Genomic DNA, 21,572 nt, shown 5'->3' with positions numbered 1-21,572 from the left:
CCCACGCATACCCAGTACATCAGTGCTTGGGAAAGTAAGCAATGGAGAAGAAAAGATCTCCGTTGTTCCACTTTTCCTTTCTTTTTTTTTTTTTTAATTAAAAAAAAGGTTCGGAAGTTTATGGTAGAAGATAGACAGAATGGAGGAAATAAAAGGAAAATCAGGTACGTGTCTTTAGTTTTAAACAATGTACCTGATAACCTTTGCATTTTCTGCATGGTGTCTCTCTCATATGTCCAGAGTCCGGACTACAGATTTTGTTTTTATTTTTGTTGAAAAAAAGTTAAAATTAAAGAATATACCAATGGAAAAAAGTCTGGGCGACCGGACCTTTTTCCATTGGTATATACAACGGGCACGCTGGTTGGGCTGGCCAATCAGGGTACTCATTTTAGAATGCTAATGGCCAGTCATTGTATAATTAGAACTATATGACTAAAATGGGAAGAAAGGTCAGTGCAGTCAATATATGTAACCAAGTTGGAGAAAGCATTAACTATAGAATGGAATTTATATATTTTTTTATTTTTAAACCCATCCCAGTGAGTCTTATCCAGTGGCTTCCTTACTTTCTCCTAGTCACCTATTCATTCCACTCTTGGGGGTAGGAGTCATGTTTCTTCCACTCGAGGTGAGAACTGTATGGCCCAAACATTCCTTGGCTGGAGGGCCTAATCATTCCATTTATTTAAAAAGAGGTGAGAGGCAGGGATTAAACAGTAGGTCAAACTGCTGGACTCAGCAGATCTTTACCACCCCTGGAACTTCTATTTCTTGCAATGCCTTTGTTGAATTCTATAAATGTTGTCTCCCAAGGGATGTATATATATGCCATCCATGGCTAGTGCATCCCTTGATAGCATGTGCCCAGCAGGCATGCATCAGTACAGTACCTAGTGCTCCCTCTAGGTGTCACCATGTGGCAAGGTACAGCCACTTCCCACTTCACAAGGATGGGTGAGCCGGCAACAGCCTCACACCTGTATACTACCTGCTCAGTCCCTTCTAGTGCCCATGTTGTTAATTAAACACAGTTAATTTGGGTCATAGTAAGAGCTTCTTCCTTCTGAAAAGCAGATAGTACACTTAAATACAGAAACAGTTGACCTGACATACCCGTGATCTGCATTAGATGTTAGTCTTTTATTTTGTTGACTCAGTTTAGGATGTACACTACAACAATTTGAAAGAAAAGAGAAAAAAAAACTGCAGAAGGAAATTCCATAATAGCCTACCTGTAGCATGTACGTTATTCATTAAACAAATGGGGGGGGGGGGGTTAATGGATGTTATCCTGGAAAATCTATTAAAACTAAAAAGAATACACTATGTGAAAACATTTTATATCAAAAGTATTTTAGTTCCGTAGTATATTAAACTGTGTAGAGGTCAAGGAACATCAAACCACAGGTTCCACATTCCAAGTATAAACATTCCTCTCATACCAAGTGTATAATTAATTCTTAAGTGAATCTGTTAACCTGCTCTGCCTTACATGTTATGGTAACCTGTTTCAAGATGTAACTACTGACTGAATGATAAATTTGACCGTCAAGGATGTCTTATGTTTAAGAATTCAAAAAGCGTAATTTCTGCCCTTCAGTGTTCTACAGGATGACAACATATCACCATTTACTATAAGCCTAATCTATTCATGATACACAACATTATATGTCAGATATATACTTTCTCCTAACCATCAAAAACTTATACAGAATAACTTATTATTTTCCAGTTGGTGTTGAAAAGGCATACCCCAGGATTCAATAAATTCCCTGTAGGAATAGTGTTATTCTTACACGGAATGAATGGTGTTCACATCTGGATCCATTTCTCAGCAGCACATCTTTCATATTAATGAAGGTGTGCTACTGAGATGGATTTGGGTCATGAACACTTAATGAGTGCAGGGGGTGTGTTGCAGTAGTGCTCACAGATCGAACGCACCACCTGCACTGTCAAACTGACATACTGGACTTTCTAAATGCTTTCAGTGTCTACAGACACTAACAGCAACTGACAGTAAAACTGTGTCCACAGACACTGAACTAGGTGTTAGGACTGAAATAAATGCAGGAAGTGTGTGACAGGTACTGTCACACACCCCCTGCATTGTGAAAGTGCCGTATGGCACTTTACAGTAGTGCTGTGTCCTCAGACACATGGTCATACCTGTCAACCTCTTAGTGGCCAAAATTAGGACAAAGCCAACAAAATGGGGGGACAAAGGTCCAAAAATAGGGACAAGTATCATGTGCTGCCCTTATAAACTTAGAAATTTGATAGAGTAACAGGGTTTATTTTAGCATACATTTTTTGAAGGATTCAAAGTCTGAAACTCAAATGTATGCCATTATTTAGTGACTTCAATCTTAATATTGCTTATACAGACTTAGAAAGTTTATAGAATGGCAGGTAGTACATTACCAAATATGAATCAGCATTAGTATTAATATATGTAATTAAAGTGGTTCTATTAATTTTTTCCATTATAAGTAAAGCTTAAGTGTAGCTGAGTGAGTTTGCGTGTCACAGCACTTTGCTCAGCATTACTTAAACATCTTATAGGAGCTAAATAAAAATGTGTAGCTCAAATCCTCAAAAGCAAGATAGCGTACAGGTTAGAGATCTGGTTTTGAATGCAGCAATTCATGGTTTGAGTACCAAGAGAGGCCCTTCATTTTAAATAGGAAAGCATTGTCAAAAATGATTCAGTAATTGATATATGTTAACCAGGGTAGTGTAGCTGGTCCATAATTGAAGTGTCAGTGGATGCGTGCTGTGAAACACCTAGGTAAGCACAAGTGTCCCATACAGTACAGTCACACCCCAAAGTAATGTCATGAAAGGACATGAGGGATGTCATGTAAAGTAAAATATATACACTTAATAATATGACAGTAATGAGTAATTAATGTCCAATTCAAAACTGTTTTTGACCTGAAAACCTAGTAGTGCTTAGTAGTGCTTAGAAGTGGTCAGCTCTGCTTAGCTGGTTTCAGCATTGCTTAGAAGTCTATTCTAAGCAGTATTCAGCCCAGCTGAGCAGATTTGCACAATGCTAAGCACTGCTCAGCATCTTCCCCTTTAAGCACTGCTCAACTCAACTTAGCAGGTTTGCACACTGCTGAGCTGTGCTCAACATTTTCAAAATGGTGGGAATATGGCCTTTTTTAAACCACATAGGCAGGAATATAGCCAGAACCAGTTGTAGCCTGATCTCTGTAGGAACTATGTTTGGCATTGGATATGGATATGGGTTTTGGGCCCAGTGCTGAGGCTTCTTGGAGTCCATGGTCAGGGCTGGGCTCCTTGTTAAAGACCATGATCACAAACTGCTGCATGGCCAGTACCAGGGCTCACAGCACAAAACGTAGGCCTGGGACCATCTGTCACATGATTTCACCAGTGCTATTGGAATACCCCAAACTGGTGAGCAGGTATGGCATTATTATTCCAATCTAAAGCATAGGAAGGGGGTGCTCTTGGGCCAGTGGATCCAATAATTTTGAGATGGGGATGCCCCAGTAGTAAGTAAGTATCTCACCCATATCAGTACCAAAATCTAGCCTGAGTATGTGATAGACATTTATGCTTAATATTTTCTTATTTCCCCTACAGCTGCAGAGGAGAGAGCTAGCAACTTTGAGGCCCATGCTGACAGATTGCTGATGTTGCGGCGAGAGTCTGATGAGTACAGATTTATCTTGCAGTATATATTGTAATAAATAAGGAGTACATTGTTTACAGCCAGTAGATATAGTGTGTTCTGAGTGTACTGAACAAATAAAAGATTTGTCAGGCTAACATTGATCTATAGGATATGCAGTAGTACTGAATGTAGAATATCAACTGTAAGAAAACACTGTGTCATGATACTCAAAAAAAGATTTATACCACAAACTGTTGTGTTTAACCTGGTTTTTTTTAGAAGAAATAGAACGTGCAAAACAAGATATAAATGAAATATGAAATATGTCCTGCACTAACATCTGAACCTTGATTAGTAATGTGTAATGGATTACAGTGTGTCCCCTGCAGCATTGCCTTGTGTTAACCTTTGCATTTCAGATCGATGTATTCCTGAATGTGGGTATGCTGATGCAGGCAAGTATAAGAGTATAATAGGTGGGGACTGCAAATATAATGATGTCCAATATTCACATCTACTAGGGGTTAAATGTGTACACCTGCTGTCAAATGATTAATACACAGTACAATAAGTATCTGTCAGGCATGTATACAGTCTTTGGTGACACTCCACTTAGATTACAAGGTCAGACTGTCTAACCAAGTGAGTATTAGGCAGAAATCAGTCAATCAAGAGACAGTGGTTCCTCAGTAGCTCAGTGTGTTGAGAAATAGATCTGTTGTTCAGTTTTGCACACACAGACCACAGTTTGAATCCAGGGAGTGGTATTAAGATGTGTGAATATTTACAGACAAGTAGTCCTGAATATGTGTACAAATAGTCAGGTAGTATTAACAGATATATTCTCCACAGCTTTTACATGTAAAGAAATGATTGTAGTAGTTGTATGATGGGTATACTAAATATTTAGTGTCCAAATGTTCCAGTGTCCAACGCGATGCCTGCAAAAGACAGCAGGATAAGTACATATGCCATGCACTCTTCCCGATACATGTCTCTCAAATGTCATGCTGTCATGGCTAGTGATCACTGTTGCCAATAACTTTGAACACAGATATGAATCTAGTTGAAGAATTCCAGTAGCACACTCACACATCAATGCAGGCTACACCTTGTTAGTCATATGTAAATCTGACATGTACAAGAACCCACCAGTCATGTACTCAGAGTACTCATACTTTGCTCAGGTCTACTTTAAGCTCTCAAAAGCAGTAAAACCCGAATCGCACGACAATGAAAAAGCGAACCACGAATACGTCGAATGAAGGAAACCGCAAAAGGGGAAATATCGAAATTGCATAGTTGGCCCATCTGTGGTATAGCTCCGTAAGGTAAGTGTGCGATAGTTACGGACCTTAGGATTAGGGAGGGGTTAAGGTAAGTGCATAGGTAGGGAGTGTATGTAAGGTTTTGTGTAGGTAATGTATGTAAGGTTTAGTGTAGGGTTTTGTTCATAGGTTCATAGGTTCATAGGTTCATACTAGGCTATCTGCCCAAGGGCATTTATAAGCCTAGCCCATAGTTATGTGGCTTTCGCCACCCCTTTAGTTTGAATAAAAACTATGCCTATCATTTTGCTGTGCCTCTGTCAAGCAGTGACGCTGAAGTAATTCCTGGGGTATATCTGCAATCTCCCATCCATTGGTCAAGATTCCTCTTGAACAAGACCAGAGAGGTGCTCTGCCTCACATGTACTGGGATTTTGTTCCACAGCATAGGGAGTCTCTGGGTGATGAATCTGTCCCTCCAGCACGTTCTATTTATAACCGTGTCAAGGTTTAAGTCTCCGCCTTGTGGTTCTGAGGATCTAGATTTTTTGAGGTGAAGCATATTCATCAAATCTGGGTTTGACATGGCCTTATATGTCAGGCACAGGTCACCTCTGAGCAAGCGGTATGAGACTGAATAGAGCTGGAGTTCTTTCAGTCGGGCAGCATAAGACATATTTTTGAGACCCTTTATCCTTTTGTATGTGTGTGGAATATTTAGTTTGTTTGGGTACAGCTCCGTAGGGAACGTGTGCGGAGTTACGGACCTTAGGGTTAGGGAGGGGTTAAGGATAGTGCATAGACAGTTGTGTATGTGGGGTTAGTGTAGGGTTAACAGTAGGATTTTGGTGCTTAAATTTAGGGTTAGAAGTAGGGATTTGGTTAGTGTATGTATGTGTTTTTTTTATTGTGTTTGGGTAGGTAGTGTGTTGCGGGTGGTGGGTTGGCCGACTATGACGGTTCAAGGTTTACGTTTTTACACTTTAGTGCATTCGACGTATCCGTGGTTCGGTCTTTATGTGTAGCGCAATTCGGATTTGGGTTTTTCATGTTTTGAGGGTATAAAGTAGACCCCACTTTGCTCCATACCATTCCAGCTTGGCAGTTTAACAGTTATGTATATGCTACAGAAGCTATGGTCACAGGTAGATGTAAAGTGAGGGGAGACCTGAAGAGTATTCAGCAGTACTGTAGTGAAAAATAGAAGCCTGTACAGTTGTTATTGGACTTTTTTCTCTACCCCCCACCCCTTATGTGCATCAATAATTAGAATCTATATACTATGGGTATGTTGTTCTCTAAATCTAATGTTGGGAGTTGTGTTCTATTATTGTTCATATTTTTAATTGTTTACATATTAACATACCTTGTTCAAATACCATTGTTGGTGGCCTGTTGCCACACATTTAATTGGCATGCTGTTAAAATTCTGACTGTTATGCCATATATGCATGTGTTCTGTTTGCTATGCAATTGTGTGAATTTGACTGTTCTGCATTAATTAGAACACCCATGCATGCTGTTCTAACTAATTTTGAAATGTTTTGTTCATGACTAACCAATACATTTTGTAAAACCTCAACACCATAGCACATTTGGGAAGGCTGATCACAGCAAATCCACCTGTCCTGCCTCATCTGGCCATGGCACTGGGCCCCAGCACATCTGGGACCCAACCTGGAACTGCCTCTTCTACTGGTCCTGCACCACCCTCGGGTGGAACCCTCTCAGGGGATGGGGACCATCCCCCCTGGGTGCAGGAGCAGAAAGGAACTGGTCACCTGCAGGAAGTTCCAGGGAATGGTGCACAGTGTCTTCCACTCAGAGTTGGATGTACACTTGCACCAGATCAAGTGCAGACTGGAGCACCTCAAGGTGCAGCCTGCTCCTGTTGTTCACCCCCCCAGCATAGCCACCTTCAGGCCCGTGAAGGTGCAGTGGTGATTGCCCATGGGTGGGGGTCTCAGTCTCATTGTATCCATTTGGGGCTCATGGGCCTCTGATTCCCAACCACCCTCCCCGTCCAAGGTGTTTACCCCCCATGTATCATATATCATTCCTGTCTGCTGTCTTGTGTGTCTTGTCTGTCTGTGAATGCAACCTATCCTACCCAACCTACAGCACCAAACATACTTACAGCCATTCCTCAACATCCCACTCTCACCTTAAAAAAAAGGGCAGCTGTCCCGCAAATAAATCATTGCCCCATACATAGCTCTACATTTTGCTCCCATGTATGGTGACATAAATCAATCTACCCTCAAATTACTCTTCAAATGTATGTTGCTAACACCCCTCCCTGTGGGGTATGAGGCTGTAAATTCCAAATTTTCCACATCATTCACAGCTGTTGCTGCAAAAGAAATGTAGAGCTATGGTCCTTTCCTACACCCATCATGCACATCCCTAGCTGCTTTTCCTAATGTTTTACCACCTGCTTGTCTCCATTTCACCACTTTCCTATCACCCATTTTTCTTTTCTTTTTTTTGAAATTAGCACGAGAATAAGCGGGGCTAAGCAAAGCCAAGTGGGCTATGCACCTCTTAGTATTGCTTAGCGTCACGCCAACCCATGCAAACCCAATTACAGTTGCTTAAGACTGCTTTAATCACTCTGTCTCAATCAGCCCCTGTTCTGCCTAGCAACAAATTAAGTGGCTCTGGCAAGTTTTGAACCCAGGACCCTGTATACTATAGTTACAGTAATGCACCACTACACCATAGGAGCTGTATGATTTACCTGTGCCTTTGTAAATATATATCATGCATTATGGTCATTTAACATTAGTGAAAAAAAAATCATCACTCCAAGTCTTGAACCTCAGACCATGTACACTGCAATCACTGCAATGTACTGCTATACTATCTGAGCTGTAAGATTTCATAATGCTTAAATATGTAGAGCTGTTGGATGTGTGTGTGTGTGTGCGTGTGTGTGTGTGTGTGTGTGTGTGTGTGTGTGTGTGTGTGTGTGTGTGTATGTGTATGTATATATATATATATATATATATATATATATATATATATATATATATAGCAGTCATACCATTCAACCTATTAGAGCAAGAAATATGGACAAAGCCATTAAAGAAAAGTGGGAGAAAGGGCCAAAAATAGGGCCACTTTTTAAATATTGTTCTTACAAACCTAGAAAGTTGATAGAATGACATATTTTATATTAGCATGGATTGTCATGAAGAATATGTAGCCTGCAACTGACATGCTGATAGTTATATATTGAGATATATCTATTTAAAATGGTGTTATGAAATAATTTTTATTGTCATTTATATGTAAAGGCTAAGCGTAGCTGAGCGGGTTGGCACAGTGCGGCATGATGCTCAGCAATGCTTAAACAAAAATAAAGAGGTATATATAACAGTTTGACATCAGATCCTCACTGGCTGAATGGTTAAGACATCAGAACTTGCACGAGAAGTGCGATGGTCAAATCCTGACCATTCAGCTTTTTACACTTGATAGGGAAATGTTGTAAATGTTTTGTATTTCATTTGTATACATTGAAATGTGTTAATTGTGGTAGTCCAGCCTGACCAGAAGGCTATTTGCAGTGGAGACTCAAGTGTAAAAGCCCCAGTTACAGACAAGTGTCCAATGCAGTACAGTGACAGGAACAGATAACATAGCGAAATGTGCAAGTTTAGGAGATATAATAAAATAGTGTCACTGTATGTATGACATGAAATCCCCCATGTAAACACAAGTGTCCCAGACAGTGCAGTCACACCCCAAAGTAATGTAACCAAAGCACATAGGAGGGCATCATATAAAGTAAAATATGTACACTTAATAATATATCAGTAAAGACTAATTAATGTGCAATTCGTTCATCATCATCATCTTCTTTTGACTGTTCCTGTTAGGGGTTGCCACAGTGGATCATCTGTTTCCATTTCTTTCTGTCCTCTGCATCTTGCTCTGTCACACCAACCACCTGCATGTCCTATCTCACCATATCCATAAACCTAATCTTAGGCCTTCCTCTTTTCCTGTTACCTGGTAGCTTCATCCTTAGCATCCTTTTTCCAATATACTCAGCATCCTTCCTCAGCACATGGCCAAACCAACGTAATCTTGCCTGTCGGGCTTTGTCTCCAAACCTTCCAACCTGGACTGACCCTCTAATATACTTATTCCTAATCCTGTCCACCCTCGTCACACCCAGTGCAAATCTTAACATCTTTAGCTCTGTCACATCCAACTCTAACTCCTGCCTTTTTGTCAATGCCACTGTCTCCAACCCATATAACATAGCTGGTCTCACTATCCTCTTGTAGACATTCCGTTTCACTCTTACTGGTACTCTGTCACAAATCAGTCCTGACACTCTTCTCCACCCACTCCATCCTGCTTGTACTCTCTTTTTCACCTCTCTTCCACACTCACCATTACTCGGAACTATTGATCCCAAGTATTTAAGCTCATCCACCTTTGCCACCTCTACTCCTTGCATCCTCACCATTCCTCTATCCTCCCTCTCATTCACACACATATATTCTGTCTTAGTCCTGCTGACCTTCATTCCTCTTCTCTCTAGAGCATATCTCCATCTCTCCAGGGTCTCCTCCACCTGTTCCCTACTCGCCAAATCATTCATGCGGACAGCAGTAATGTGCAATTTGTTAATTGTCTGGAAATGAAATCTGAGGAATGCTTAGCAGTGCATAGCTCTGCTTACCCAGTTTGAGCATTGCTAAAAAGTATAATTGTAAGCAGCATTCAGCCCAGCTTAGTGGATTTGCTTAATGCTTGGTCTGGTGGACTGGCCTTGGTGATGCCACACATTATTATGCCGATGTTGTGGATAGACGGTGGGATGAAACACTGCCATTGCTCACCTGTGCAATGTCTGTGCTTGAGCATGAGATGAGAGTAGAGCATCGGCCACATGGACATAGGTCATCAACAAGATCAGTTGAGAATCCATGTGGCCATGCACATTCACTCTCCAGTATTAGCAGTACCACCAGCAGTAGCAAAGGGAGGGTGCTGCCCACACCACAATTGAGCAGGCCATGGGCACGTGGTCCTGACCAGTCCCATTATGGACAGGGATCCAGCAGACAGCAGTCACCATCAGGGAGTAGTACTGCAGCTGGCCTTGGACTTGGTGGTGCCAGCAAGACTTCTGGCAGAACCAGTTCACATGTCCCAGGCCAGACATGGTGAACTGCACAGCCTGCCATGTATGGCCCACAGCCGTCCAACATACCCTTGTGCAGGGTAATCACATGGCTTGACTGTGTGCATACAAACACTCACACATCTCTATCATAGGCAGGTCACCACCACATACACACAGCTCCTCTGCACGGCCCAGTTGAACACCACCACTCCAGACACACACACACGCACATGCATGATGTCAACCATATGGCCCAGCCTAAGCCTAATGCAAACCCACACCACACCCTGTGCATATGATGACACCTGTGCCACATCCCCTGTTATTCATACCATCAATGTAGGGACATGCTAATATGTGTCTGATGCACAGGGTGAATATAGTACAGTGTAGTAATGTAATGCTGTATAAGGTGCTGTCTGCTGGCAATTGTTATGGGTACACATAGAAGTGTATGTACCTTTTTAGCTATGATGCATTATTGCTGTTATTACTGCTGACAGACTGCAGTCTGACATACTGTATTCTGTTTGTGTTCCAGGTGTCTGTGTGTCTGCAGGCTGTGGGCCTGCTGACATTACCAATGATGAGTATGGCAGAATGGAAACATGGTGACCTTTTAATAGCCAAGGTACAGCTGCATATGCACATGTTTACCAGGTGTGTATGCATACAACAGTGTGTGAGGGACACTGGGGGCAGACAGTGTGACCTTGCATACATACCCCTTGTCACAGCCAGCTAGCCTTCATACATGTCGTCTGGGTGTTCTGTAGTACCACAGGTTCATAATAGACAGTCCCTCACAAGCCTAGCCATTACTTTAGACCTACAGATTCACCTCTCTTATGGGCACCAAGTAGTCACAGGGTCTTCACATGACTATATATTGCACACACATAGGCAACACACAATGTGTGTGTGACATTATCAAATGTGGAGTGTGGGACACAATGTATAGTAATGTGACAGCTGGCAGGACATAGCATGCCCACGACAAGTGCAATACACAGGACTTCCTCTGGTTTGCTACTTTGACACCTTCATTGTTTGACATTATCTTAGCTTACAGTATTTCTCATAACATTAAGGTGTTTTTGATGTGCAATAACTGCTCTATGCTATCGGTACAGAACTTTATGGCATGTTTCTTGTCCTACATCCTTGAGACCTCTTTTCACTGTTTCAGTTGTGGTCACAGGTTACACCTTGCCAAACAAGGACTGCAACCTGCAGGGTGGTACAGACATACCTCACCACTTTACAGATCTCCACAGAATGTCCAAATTTATGCATCATATTTTTGGTCCATTTTCTCATAAACTTGTATTTTTCTGGCAGATCATTGCCAGATCATTGTGGGTTCATGTCAAAAAATAATGACAGACAATATGGGTTGCTGAACTCATACCATTTAGACTATCTATGCTAATGCAAAGCCTGTTATTCTACCACCTTTATAAGTTTATAGGATCAATATTTGACATGTGTCCCTTTTATGTGGCCTTTGTCACCCCATTATTTATGACTTTGTAAACATTTCTTGCTCTAAGAGCTTGGGAGGCATGGGTGCAGATGGTGGCCATACTTCTGGCCTTAACATATGTCTGCAGATTGTCCTGATTTCTGACACATAATTTCTGTCCATCTGTCATAAAATTGTGGTTTTATGGCCAACATTTTGGAAAATCATAACAGACTGACATTGCAGATTAATGACAGATATTGTCATGTAACAACACATACCCTTTGGAAGGTGCATTCAAATGCATGACCTGTTCTGCAGTCTATTTTCCATGTGTGCCACAGCAATATGTGAAGGGTGTGCTCAATGTTTGCTGTTTGCCCCAACTTCCCATTTGGCTTTAACCAGATGTCTTTCTGTGCGTGGTTGAAATGGTTTTAAAATCACTATTTAAGTGCCTTGCTTTAACTGAAATGAAAGTTTGTGCTGTGTATGCTTAACCATTTTCTAAACATAGAATAATACGTCATAAATTATTTTTTTATCAGCGCAGTTAACTGCAGTTGCTTTAACTCTTTACTAAGCAGATTATATTTGTTAGTATTTTGTTCTGCTGACTTTAAAGCAGTTATGCACATTTGAAAAAGTGTTTGCATATGTTGTCTGAACTTTTTGAACTCACTCTGTGTCTTAGAAGTTTATTAAATCTTTTTGTCAGTTCACCATGAACCTTGTCTCTGTTCTTATCTGTTTTGTAATGTGGAGTGGAGATATGCTGGTACATACATACATACATACATACATACATACATACATACAGAAACACACACACACACACACACACACACACACACACACACACACACACACACACACACACACACACCACACACACACATTCATGACCTGACCCTGCTGATAGCTGAACCTCTATCTGCCCAGTTTTACCAACGATACTGCTAGATACATGACAGAAACACCACGGAGGTAATGTAGTGTTGCAGTGTCTGCCACTACTATTCAAGTGGGTGACAATTGCAGGGGCTGTTAGGATTGCCAATGGCAGGTTCAGAGGTCCTTAACATGGTACAGCCACCTGAAACACACACGCACTGCTGCATGGGGACATGCAATGAAACACACATGCACACAGAGTTGACACATTTCATATTAGATGACCCACCTATATATTTATGTACAATACACAGTGATATGACTATTGCATGCACTAGAGTGCCTTTGTGTTAGAAACTGTGTAACTGTTCTTGTAAGGTGGATGACATCTGTAGGGGCTGCAACTAGTTTGACAATGGGGGAGTTAACAGGGTGGAAGAGGCACATAAAATGGTATAACCATCGCATGCACACAGTAAAGACAGCCACAGAGGATATGCATACAGAAACACATACACAGTTGCCAATAGATTAGTGACCCTACATATCCACTTGCATGTACTATAGTGCTACGTACACATTACAGGTACCACAGAGATTATATGCTGGGGACATAACTTACAACCTCTTACAACAAGTAATCTTGGAGATGCCTTCATGGATGGTGGTATAAAATACCCAAAATAGCAACTGGTCTCATATATTGCTCTTACATACCTGGACAAGTGATAGAGTAACAGACTTTGTATCAGCATGATATTTCAGACAGGTACAAAGTCTGATGCTGACATATATGGCAATAATTACTCATAAATGCCCATTATTAGGGGACACACACCATATATAGGTTGCAAACATCTGGATATTCCATATACATCTGTACAGATGACTGGTATGGCCTTTATAGTTTAACATGGTGCATGTAAGACAGATGCCATTAACTGCCTCTTTAATGTAATGTCATGGGGATGGAATCAACAGGCCTTAAAATGGTATAGCCAACACACACAACAGCCACAGGGGATATGCTTCACACACAAACACACACAGTGCTACTGTTGATATTAGAACCCCTACCTAGCTAATTATTTGGACTATAGTATTACATAGTTATTGCACATGCCACAAAGTTTATAGGGCTGAGGAGTGTATACAGGTACTTCTAAGGAGAATGACATCAGTGGGCATTGTAAAGTAGGGGAATGGGAAGTGTACTGAGTGGAACACACCTCAAAATGGAACAACCCACACCCCCAGGGACATGGCTGACACACATGCACCTACATTTGGCAGGACTGAAATTAGAATCCCTATCTACCTAGTTATTTGTACTATATTGTTACTCAGTTATTGCATGCACCTCAGAGATAATAGGTCTGAAGATTGTCCTACGGTACTTCTAAGGTGAATAACATCAGCAGCCCTTGTAAAGTATGGCAGTGGGAAGTGTACTGGGTGCAAAGGCCTCAAAATATTTTAACACACACACACACACACACACACACACACACACACACACACACACACACACACACACACACACACACACACACACACACACACTTGCCAGAACTGAGATTAGAGCCCTTGCCTATCTAGCCATTTTTTCTATACTGTTAAGTAGTCATTGCATGTGCCACAGAGCTTATAGGGCTAATGGCTGTCCAAAGGTATTTCTAAGGTGATTGACATCAGGAGGACTGCTAAAGTAGAGCAATGGAAAGTGTACTGGGTGGGAATGGCCTAAAACTCTTTAACCTACACACATTTACATTTGCCAGGACTGAGATTAGAACCTCTACCCATCTTGTTATCTGTACTATAGTGGTACACAGTTATCGCACATGCCACAGAGCTAATAGGGCTGCCAAGTGTCCAAAGGTAACTGTAAGGTGAATGACATCAGCAGATCTTGTAAAGTAGGGCAATGGGAAGTGTACTAAATGGGAAGGACTCACACTACTTTAACCTACAAAAACACACACACACACACACGCACACACACACACACACACACACACACACACACACACACACACACACACACACACACACACACACACACACACACACACACACACACACACACACACACACACACAAAGGCAGGTGACGTCATATTACAACCCCTACCACAGTACTATTACACAATGGAGCTCACCTTCATGCTGGCACATGCGACTGGTTACAACTGGTATCAACTGTCTGCAGCAGGACATCACTCTATGCCTTTCAGGGTATCCCTGTCTATGACACACTCTGTGTGTGTGTCTCCCTGTGTGTCTCTCTCTATCACTGTCTATTTCTCTCTTCCTCATGTCTATGTGTGTGTATGCTTGTAACATTGTTATATGTTGCCCATATATATGCCTGTGTATCACATGCATGGGCCACCTACAGCTAGCTGACGCTAATCCTGTCTGATGGATGTGGGTAGAGTCAGTTAAGGTGTACATAGCTGTCTGTATGCAAAAACATCTATGCACAATACCGTTATATAGTCTGATGTGGGGTTAGACATGGGCAATAATTCTCTAAGTGTAGGAGCATGCCCAGTATGACCTTCTATAGTAAGAGTGGGACTCCATTCCAGAGTTAGTTGTACTCCATTCTGGGGTTTTGTATGCTACAGCCATACCTCTCAACCTCTTAGTGCAAGTAATCTGGAGATAGCCTGACAAAATGGGGGGACAATGGCCCAAACATAGGGAGATACTGTAAATATTGCTCTTATTAGTATGGGAAGTTGCTAGTGTAACAGGATTTGTTTTAGCAGACATTTTCTGACATATATGATGTCTGACAATGAAATGCATTGTGCCATTACTTACTAACAGAAATCCTCAGATCATCACAGTGATTTACCTGAGATATATGCGATATATGATGCACAGACTGAAATTATGAGCCAAACTATAGACATTCTTACCCAATATGGCCAGTAGAGCAGTGTGGCTACAGATGGTTGCCAAATGAAGCTGTGCAAACTGTCCAGCACCTTAGTGATATACTGGCTGGGGATCATCTGCTTGTGTGTTATTCTTCATAACTGAAAAGTCATATCCTCATTTGACTCATACCTTGCAAATGTACAGTTTATGCAGAATGTCCAGATGTTTGTCTCAAAATTTTGGTCCTTTTTTTTATAAAACTGTTGTTTTCTGGCAAGTTAGTTACAAATAATTAAAGACTGCAGTTAGAAAATAATAACAGAGCATTTGAGTTTCAGGCTTTATAATCTTCAGAAAAGTCATGCTAATGGAAAACCTGTTATTCCATCAACTTTCAAAGTTTGTGATAGCAATATTTAAATATCATCCCTATTTTTGGGCCTTTGTCCCACTTTTGTTTATAGCTTTGTTCAGTTTTCTTGCTCTTAGAGGTTGAGAGGTATGGGTCTGGTTACAGAGTGCATTCTACTGAGCTGAGATGTCAATTATATGTGGGTATATTCCACATAGCACTGTGATTTCCAGGTATGTCAGTGGCAGAGCGGTATAGAGTAATGTGGTGAACCAGTGAAAGACATTTGTTTATAGACTGATAGGTTGATATGAGGTTACTAGGCTATTGGCCCTGATGTCCTTATAACCCTCACAGATGAGAGTTTAGTCCATGTTAAGACATGTCAGCAACAAGAGCCCCTGTACAGCAAGGACACAGGTGAAATCACAGGACTGTATTTTCTGTTTCCCATGCACTTATACAGGGAGCACTTCACAAAGGGTATTGAGGCACTCAGCTTGATGTGGACAGGGAGTGTATCACACAGATGGGGGAGTATGGGGGAGTCTGTGGGACATATATCTGTCACACCAACAAACCCTATTGATATCATAGACCAGCTTGATGCTGCACCTACAGGTTGATCGAGTGGGCCTTGACTTCCAGATGTGCAGCAGTCCCACCAAGGCAGGGTCTGGATTGCTTTGTATGCCAGAAAGAGGTCACCTCTGAGGAGTCTGTATGGAACTGAGTAGAGGAACAGTACTGTTAGCCTATCTGTGTAGGGTAGGTGTTTGAGGTCCTGGAATCTCCTGGTGAGGGACCTCTGTGGTCTCTTCAGCTTCTGCATGTGCTTTGTGAGGTACATGCCTAAGGGAGTGTTGTACAAAATAATTGGCTCTATAAGGATAGAATACATGAATCTTATGACCTCTTTGTCCCTGGATGAGATATTCTTACTTTTGTGTTGGCCCATCTATGAAGCTTTCTGTACAACAGAAGCAACATGGTGCTCAGACTTCAGGTTGCTATCAACCTGGGTGGCCAAATGCCTCACTACTGATTGTGTATGTAGGACATTGTTGTTAATGTGATAATATGTGGGGACATCAGTCTCCCTGAAGGGGATGATGAGGCATCTGCAGGCATTCAGCTTGAGGTCATGTTTATGGTGGCAGTCATTTGTTTTGGTGAGACCCTTCTGTAGAATGTCCACATCACTTTGGGTATTGATGACTGTTCCCAGCTTGCAGTCATCTGCCAACTTGGTCACCCATAGGCCAGTGTTTTTGGCCTGCACCTCAGGGATGTATATCCCATATACCAGAGGCCCACATACCTGGGGTATGCCACTCATTATGGGTGTACTGCTTGACTTGGCTACCCGTACTATGATTATGTGGGTTCTATCAATGAACCAGTTTGCTACCTATCTGGTAACATATGGATTGCTGCCTAGTTGACAGAGTTCATGTACTATGGCCAAGTGGGGAATAGTGTGTAAGGCTTTGGCTGAGTCAAGGTAGCCGGAGTGCAACATCTTTCTATCATCCATGCCTTTGTTGGCTGTCTCAGGGAAGTCATCCAGAGTTTACTGACATACGTCCCCTTGAGAAAGGCAGACTGTGTGGGGTCATTTATTTTGGGTTTGCTAATGTCCCTGTTAATGAGGTCCGTGATAATACATGATGATCTATAATGATAATACCTCAGATGGTTTGTGTTGCTATGTTATTATGAGGGTACATGTTGGCCCTAGCTGTCAACCTGTCACAGACTGACATCTGGACAGGTCCACATATGACAGACACAGGGCCACACATGGGGACAGGGTATTAATAATGCTCTGCCAAGCATAGACAGCTAGGAGACCGGCTTGATATAAGCTTGCCTTTTCTTATGGGTATGATGTCTGCTTCTCCACTGTCTGCCATTGAAGCTTTGACATGAAGCTTTCTTGTTTGGCACATAGCTTGGAAGGCAAATGCAATGTGAGGACAAGCAGAAGAGATATACAAGGCATATTTGTGATCCTTCTGTGACAGCCTGTCATTCCAGGGGTTTGGATGGTGGCCATTGACTTGTTGTCAGTGCTGACACAGCAAGGTGGCAGCCATTTAACACCTGGACATACACTAACTTTCAGGTACCTGCTGCCCTAAGTTACTCCGAGCTGTGTACTGTCCATATGTGTGTCCCCCTGTCCATGACTTGTCCAGTTTTCCTGCAGTGACAAATATTGACTTCTGGACATTGTGTACAACTCCTACCATAGGTGTAGCTGCATGCAAAATAGTTGGCACAGAAAGCCTTGGCACATGGACCCTGTCAATCACAGTACTGCACCTAGGCCATTAAGCCACAACAGCCAAGAATAAGTGCTGTCCACTTCCTGACAGTATTAATCATGCATATACATAGCTCATTGACCCCTGCATATTGTAGACATGCAACAAGTTATCAAGCTGATGGGGACAGCCCTGGGAATGTGTGCTCTGCTGCTATTACCCTAAAAACATACGTATTACTGCATTTCTATCAGGACATGGGTGTGTTGAGGGGACATAGCTTTCAACTGTACACATTTGCACAGACTGTGCAGATGTTGGCTTTACTTTTTGGTTCCATTTAGCATAGTGTTGTGCCTGTCTTGGAGAATACTGGCATATCACTAAAGACTGCAGGTTAGAATGCAATGGCAGACATTTGTGTTTCAGACTTCCTACCCTTCAGAGACTTCATGCAACTCCAAGACCTGCTGTGATATCACTGTGCAAGTCTGTAAGAGGAATGTGTCATCATTGTCCCTATTTGTGGGCCTTTGGCAGACATTTCTTTATGGTTTTCTGTGGCTGACTTGCTGGGAGAGGCTGAGGGGTGAGTATGGAGCCCAACACTGACATCACTGCATGCGACCTATGACCCCCCAGTTTATTAGTCCCCCACATACACTGCAGTGAGTTTTGTCACCTAGGGGACTACTGCATACTTTGGGGAAGCCAGTATTGGGCAGACATTTCATGGTGTCGAACATAGCTATCAGTTGTCTGCTGCTATCCCTGTAGGCCACCCCATTGCCTTGCATACATGCAGCGATGCCTTAGGTATGCTATCAAAACATACTACTCCATTCATCTACTGCAAGGCTCCATCAGATATATCAAGGCAGTGGAACCATGACTTGAGCATCCCATATAATGTTCCTAGTTTGTGCGTGTGCCTTATTATGGCATTCTTCAGTGGGTGGGTGTGCTTTTCTAATGGGTGTCATCCTCCACAGTTACAGTGCATAGCCAGTATCCCCCACAAGATGACCATATGGGATGTTTCTCCTGGCAAATGCGTGGTACAGCTGTGAGGCATGACAGATGTGGGAGTTGTGATAGCTGCCAGGGCTTTCAGCACACACATTTATGATAATGCTCTGGGCATTATGTACGACCTGTCAGTTGATGGAGTAATAGCCCTTGTGGTTGACATACACTCTACCTTCTTCACCGGGTGGTGCTTTGATGTTGACGTGAGTGCAGCCTATGGCACCCAAGTACTTCTGGGTAGTCAGCTACATGGTGGAAGAGATGCATATTGCTGGTCCTTTCCTCAGGGGTGCTGGGGAAATAAATGTGCTCACCAGCATGTGTTAGCATGGTATCCAGGAACTGGTGGAGTACCCTGGATGCAGATGCCTGTGAGACCCCTACGATGTCCACAGTAGGTCTATGGAAAGTACCTGTAGCTATTATTCTTAAGGCTGCACATACCTTGGTTTCAACTGGGATGGGTTCCCCTCTGTTGGCTCTGGGTCTGAGATGAGGCTGGCAGAGCTTGGTGAGCTGCTGAAGTATGTCCCTGTCCACCATGTAATGCTCTAGTATCTCCAGATCATGTAGCCCCTGGAAGGTTACTCTGGGTCTGAACACTCTTCTCCTCCTAGTTCTGGGCCAGTTGTCAACATTATCCTCATCACTGCCCTCATTCTGTAGCACATACAGATGTAACAAACAGCAGCAGCCCCTATCATTTTGTCAGTTAAAATTCCCAAGTGTGTACAAAAATGGTGTAGAATTTGTGGGGAAACCATACTGAAAGGTGTTTGCATACCTTATAATGGTGTGCTGCAGATGCTGCCTGTGTGATTGGGTGACTATGATACATTCCACCTGCCAGCTATATTATTGTGGGGTTTGAATGGGTCACTGTGAGTGGCAGAGTCTGTATTAGTGATTTGTAGTTCATTTCCTTTATTCTACTATTTCCTTTTTTTTCTCTATTTCCACTGTGTTAAAGCCCTGTGGCATGCCACACAAACTGTTTCAGCTAGTGCAAACATTGCTGAGCAGAAAAGGCCCACCCCTGGACACGAACAAGCTCATCATTTCATGAACCAGATAAGCACAGCTAAGCAGCCTCAGCCACATCCCCTTGCTTAGATGTGCTTAGCTGAGTGCAAATAGGAGCTGTGGAGCTCCAATGTGCTTACACGAAGCATGACACACCCCCTTTTCATGTCAGCTGCTTCTTCTGCTTACACCACCACATAACAGTTCCTACACAGTTAGGTACGTGAGGACATGGTCTCCCATTTTCCTATTCAATAAATTTAGCTCATTTACATACCCCTACTGCCTTAGACCCTAGTTACACCAATACACCAGAGCCTATTTCCTTAGCAACCACTGTTATCTGTTATTGATATGAGTCTGCATACTGCTCACTATAATGGCAAAATTACTGTTTCTCATTTAATTGACTTTTTACTGATTTTTTTTAATTTTCTGCATGATTGCATTTGCGCACTGCTGAGCTCTGCTTAAACGGCCAAAATCAGCCCCAAAAAAAACTTTTGATTTTTTTCAATTTTAAAAGACTTTGGCATGCCAATGGCCATAGTTATAGCCATTGGCATGCCTAATAAACATAATACATGCTTTACTTTGAGCTGTCATGCCCCCATTTTGATTTTTGCAGAAATGTACGTGGTTACTAACCACATACCTTTCTGCTGCAGACACGGCACCAACACGGATGCCTGTCTGCTTGCTGGATCACAAATTCAACTCATTTGCATGGTATTCACAAGCAAATTAGGTGATTTGCATTATTCTGTTGTGTCCATGCCAGAATAGTGCTGGTTGACTCGTGCATGCCCACAGCCTTGTTTACTGGATCGCACAGGCTCCGAACTCTGTGTTTGAGCCATGCCACTATGCTTACATGGAGATTAGCAATGTATAAGCTGTATTAAATCTCGGAGATAGTCTTACATTCTGTAATTAAGTTAGTAAACATTCTGTGACCACTTTCTAATAAGGTTAGGACACCTATTGAATATGAACAGAATATGGGGTTATATTCAATAATGGGCCTGATATATAAAAATTTGCCAAAAATGGTACTGATCCAGAACCAACATTTTTAATAATAGGCCCACATATACATAGCATTTGCCTTCATTCGGTTGTTTTGGAAAACACCAATAGTATCACAGATACTGAAATAAAACAACTTGCCAGAGATTATCTAGAACCTTTGGTGGTTATGAATTTTTCTGAGGGGAATGACTGTACGGGACACAAGCATGAGAAAAAAAAATTGTGTTGTATACCTATATCAAGGAAAAGCAGTTAGGACCAGCTCTAAGGTTAACTGTCACTCCAGACACAAAATACTCATTTATTTAGAATAGAGAAAGCTTTCAGGCCAATGCCTTTCCAAGGCTTTGAGGAAGGGCATTGACCTGAAAGCTTTGTGTATTCTAAATAAAATGGTTTTGCTACGTACTGTTACCTGCCTAGTGCTTCTGATCACTGGACTTTACCTTGCTCTTTGTATACCTATATGTCAGGAAGTCTGAACTACATCCAGAACAAAAACAGCTAAAACTTGCTCTCAGATGGAACTTGGATTCCGAATACTACACAA

This window comes from Protopterus annectens, chromosome 1.part1 (genome assembly GCF_019279795.1).
Source record: "Protopterus annectens isolate FY-2018-M chromosome 1.part1, PAN1.0, whole genome shotgun sequence".
NCBI classification, from domain to species: domain Eukaryota; kingdom Metazoa; phylum Chordata; order Ceratodontiformes; family Protopteridae; genus Protopterus; species Protopterus annectens.
This window is presented reverse-complemented; position numbering follows the sequence as displayed.